The 5000-nt window shown below is 46.9% G+C and overlaps 1 pseudogene; it reads left to right on the top strand.

Annotated features, from left to right (window-relative positions):
- The window catches only part of LOC107749395 (probable ubiquitin carboxyl-terminal hydrolase FAF-X), a 35141-nt pseudogene that overhangs the window by 4637 nt on the left and 25504 nt on the right, over window positions 1-5000 (top strand).

Below are 5000 nucleotides of genomic sequence, written 5' to 3'. Positions count from 1 at the left end.
CCCGCCCACACAGGAAGAGGAGGAGCCTGCCTTCCCCCACACAGACCTGGCCAAGCTGGACGACATGATCAACCGGTCAGCAGCGGCGTCGATCTCAGATTGTGTTGTTTAGAGTTAATGTGTGGTTTAATGTGGTTTCCTGTGGTTCAGGCCGCGCTGGGTGGTTCCGGTCCTGCCCAAAGGAGAGCTGGAGGTTCTGCTGGAAGCTGCTGTAGATCTCAGTAAAAAAGGTCAGATGTCACGGGTGATGAATCGAATGTGGATGAGATGTCATGTTCAGGTGGAGTCATTCTGTTTTCTGCGGTTTGTTGTGCTGTTCAGGGCTCGACGTGAGGTGCGAGGCGTGTCAGAGGTTTTTCCGCGATGGCCTGACGATCTCGTTCACCAAAATCCTGACGGATGAGGCCGTGAGCGGCTGGAAGTTTGAGATCCACGTGAGTCTGGGTCTGTCTGTGATCGTACGGTGCAGACGTCTCCCTGATGCTGATCTGTTGCTCTCGTCCCGTTGCAGAGGTGCATCATCAGTAACACCCACCGTCTGATCGAGCTCTGCGTCGTCAAAATGGCTCAGGATTGGTTCCCTCTGCTTGAAGTGCTGGCCATGGCCACTAACCCGCACTGCAAGTTCCACATTTACAACGGCACGCGTCCGTCTGAGAGCGTTCCTGCGGGAGCGCAGCTCGCCGACGATGAGCTGTTCGCCCGGCCGCCCGACCCACGCTCTCCAAAGGTACAGCACTGCTTCTGACCTCCCGATCGCAACTGAATGTGATGTAGCGATGCTTTTAGTGCAGTTATCAAACACAGAGCAGTTATTGAGTTTATCAATCTCTGTTTTGCCAATCAGTCACTGGTTAAAAAATTTATATTCCACAAACACAGGCATGGTCAGATAATTTACCTTCAGCCTGTACACATTGAGTTCTTTTACTTAAATGGTTTAAAATTGTTTGAGTGGAAGAACTCGATGTGTACAGGCTGAAGGTAAACAATCTAAATCATTGGAGATTGCCAAAGGTGTTCCCCAAGGATCTGTTCTGGGGCCGCTTTTATTTATAATTTATATAAACAGTCTTGATTATGACATTCAGGATGCCAATTTTCATTTTCATGCTGATGATTCTGACATGTATTGTAGTGCCTCTTCTGGGCAACATGCCCTGTATATGCTTCAATCAGCTTTCGATGTCATTCAATCACGGCTTTACAATTTAAAACGTGTCTTGAATGCTGATAAAACCAAATATGTGTTATTTTCAGGTTCAAAAACATTTGAAAATGATTCAATTTCTCTTCAGATCTTACAGGGTAATGTGATTGAATTAGTAAAAGAGTACAAATACCTTGGCATCATTGTTGACGATGTACTATATTTTAGCTCTCATATTACTCAACTGAAGAAAAAATTAAGCTTGGGTTTTACTTGGGAACAAGTTTTGTATTTCATTTAATGCAAGAAAGGAATTAATTTGCGCCATCATGTCTTCTTTAGATGCTGTTTATCATGGCGCTCTAAGATTCATATCAGATTGTAAACCTTCAACTCATCATTGTACTTTGTACAACAGAGTAGCTTGGCCTTCGGTGTCTGTCAGAAGAAAAATGCACTGGTATTTAATCATTTATAAAGCCATCTTAGTGATGTTGCCTCCATATCTTTGTCTTATACAACTGAACTGGGTAAGAAGGCTTTTATGTATGCAGCGCCGTCTGACGGGAATCTTCTTCAGTCGAAACTGAAATGACAAAATTAGCTGTCTTTGGATCATTTTAAAACAGTTGTTCTGCAAATGGAAGATGACTCAGTGATATGTGATTGTTTTAAGTGTTCTAAGTTTGTTTCTGTTTTGTAAATTTGTGATGAAACGGATTGAATTGCTGCCCATTTTGGCCAGAACACTCCCGTGAAAGAGGTTTTTAATCTCAGAGAGGCTTTCCTGGTTAGATAAATAAAAATAAAATTCCAGTTCAGACAGGATGATGCACAAGTCAGCTGAGGAACAGAAGATCATTTGTACTGAAGCGGTGTAAGGAAACTCAGATGTATTTGATTAAAAACAATCAAACGTGTCTGTGAAACATACATTAACCTCCTCTTTAGAACGTAGTTACTGGTGTAATCACATGTGACAGTGTCTAGTTAAAGAGGCTAATATTTAAAGGAAGACGACTCAATAATATTTGACCGTAAGCAGTGTGGTTTGTTCGTGACCTCGTCATGGTGTCTCTGGTTCAGGGTTGGCTGGTGGACCTCATCAATAAGTTCGGGACGTTGAACGGGTTCCAGATTCTGCACGATCGCTTCACGAGCGGCCAGGCTCTCAACGTGCAGATCATCGCAGCTCTCATAAAGTACGTCCATTAAATAAACAGCCGACATCTCACTCGTGTCTGCATTTGAGCTGCTGCATGTTCCGCAGAGTCTCATCGTTTCTCGATTTGTCTTCCAGACCTTTCGGCCAGTGCTACGAGTTCTTGACTTTGCACACGGTGAAGAAGTTTTTCTTACCCGTAATCGAGATGGTCCCACAGTTTCTGGAGAACCTCACAGACGAGGAGCTGAAGAAGGAGGCCAAGAACGAGGCCAAGAATGATGCTCTGTCCATGATCATAAAGTCCTTGAAGAACCTGGCCTCCAGAGTTCCAGGTCAAGAGGAAACCGTCAAGAACCTGGAAATCTTCAGGTTAAAAATGATTCTTAGGTAAGCCGTCGTTCATGGTTTAAAAGCTTGTTGAGTTGCTAGTTATGACGTTGATCTGACCTCGTCTTATCTGCTCTCGTCTGCTTTACAGGTTGTTGCAGATTTCTTCATTTAATGGGAAAATGAATGCGCTGAATGAAGTCAACAAGGTGATCTCGAGCGTGTCTTATTACACGCACCGGCACGGAAACCCAGAGGAGGAGGAGTGGCTGACAGCGGAGCGAATGGCCGTAAGAACACTATCAATACACAATCAATCAATCAATCAATCACTCAATCAATCACTGTCACGTTAAATATGACATGGAAACGCACCATGAAATGTGTGTGCGAGTGTGTGCGCGTGCGAGTGTGTGTGCGCGTGCGAGTGTGTGTGTGCGCGTGTGAGTGTGTGTGTGCGAGTGTGTGTGCGTGTATATGCGTGTGTGAGTGAGTGTGTGTGTGTGTGTGTGAGTGTGAGCGTGTGTGCATGTGCGTGCGTGTGTGAGCGTGTGTGAGCGTGTGTGTGTGTGTGTGTGTGTGTGTTAGACACTTCCTGTACTCAGTCATGCGCTGCTGCAGGAAGTGCTCATGATGTTGTTTGTGTTCAGGAATGGATTCAGCAGAACAACATTCTGTCCATCGTGCTGAGAGACAGTCTGCACCAGCCGCAGTACGTGGAGAAGCTGGAGAAGATCCTGCGCTTCGTCATTAAGGAGAAAGCTCTGACCCTGCAGGACCTGGACAACATCTGGGCGGCTCAGGTACATCACTGCATCACAGTAATGATAATAACTTTACTACAGTCATCAGTAGTGTGGTCACCTGACTATACCAGCTAACCGGCCGGTCTGAATGAAGCCAGACTTTCAGCATTTCTTCACGTATCTTCTCGGAGGCCTTTTTCCTTTGCTAAGATCTCACTGATCTTCGTAGAACATATAGAGCGCACAGTTTACGTCTGTTTTCTGACATTGCATTGTTTTAATTGCTGTACAGTAATGAACTCCACAGTACTCCCTCAGACAGATGTCAGTGCAGTTGCTAGCTGGCGAAACTGCGGGGAAAACTTTCCCTGGTGACAGAACATTTTTCCGTGCTGTACCCTGATGGAATAGTTTCCTGGTTCCAGACCAGAGAGCATTCAGTTTTTCTGTGGTTCAGGAATGGGCTCCAGCACCAGAAAGGAGCACCTGCATATTTGGATTTACTTTTGATTGCTTTCAGTCTGCAGTCTGTTGTAGACTAGGTAAGGTAAATTATCTACCGTGTCTTGTTTCTCAGGCTGGTAAACATGAAGCGATCGTCAAGAACGTCCACGATCTGTTGGCCAAGCTAGCGTGGGATTTTTCCCCGGAGCAGCTCGATCACCTGTTCGACTGCTTCAAGGTGAGCGGCTGCTGTCGGGACACTTTTGTTGTGCAGTGTTGTTGAGAGAGGATGCTGTGATAACCGGCTTGATTCTCGTCTCTGTGTGCAGTCAAGTTGGACGAACGCTGGTAAGAAGCAGCGGGAGAAGCTTCTGGAGTTGATCCGCAGGCTGGCGGAGGATGATAAGGACGGAGTGATGGCTCACAAAGTGCTCAACCTGCTGTGGAACCTGGCACACAGTGATGACGTCCCCGTCGACATCATGGACCAGGCTTTGAGCGCTCACATCAAGATCCTGGACTACAGCTGCTCGCAGGTCTGACCTTGAGTTTACATGCAACATCTCTTCCCATCATGCACCTGTGTGCCGCCACTCACCGTTCGGTTTCCTTTCGCCGTCTCACAGGACCGCGACACGCAGAAGATGCAGTGGATCGACCGCTTCATCGAGGAGCTCCGGACGAATGATAAGTGGGTGATTCCAGCTCTGAAGCAGATCAGGGAGATCTGCAGCTTGTTTGGAGAAGCTCCTCAGAACCTCAGGTGAGTCGTGGAGCAGGTGTCTTCATGAGGTTGTCCCGTCTGTCGGCGGTGTGTGATTATCATTCATCTCTCGAGCAGTCAGACGCAGAGGAGTCCACACGTCTTCTACCGTCACGATCTGATCAACCAGCTCCAGCACAATCACGCGCTCGTCACGCTGGTGGCCGAGAACCTGTCTGCGTACATGGACAACATGAGGCAGTTCTCCAGAGGTGTGTGTCAGCTAGCAGCAGATGCAGTGTTTTGCTTCCAGTTTCAGTGTGAATGAAAGCCAACTTTCACTGTAATTCTTCGGCTCAGAGCATACAGGGTTTGATCCTCAGACGGTTCGAGCGGGAAGCCGGTACAGCCACGTACAGGAAGTGCAGGAGAGACTCAATTTCCTGAGGTCAGTGATGTCTTTGT

Source organism: Sinocyclocheilus rhinocerous, unplaced genomic scaffold (genome assembly GCF_001515625.1).
Source record: "Sinocyclocheilus rhinocerous isolate Xijiao unplaced genomic scaffold, SAMN03320098_v1.1 scaffold79, whole genome shotgun sequence".
Taxonomy (NCBI): Eukaryota; Metazoa; Chordata; class Actinopteri; order Cypriniformes; family Cyprinidae; genus Sinocyclocheilus; species Sinocyclocheilus rhinocerous.
The sequence above is the reverse complement of the archived record's forward strand: the minus strand, read 5'-3'. Positions and strand labels throughout refer to the sequence as shown.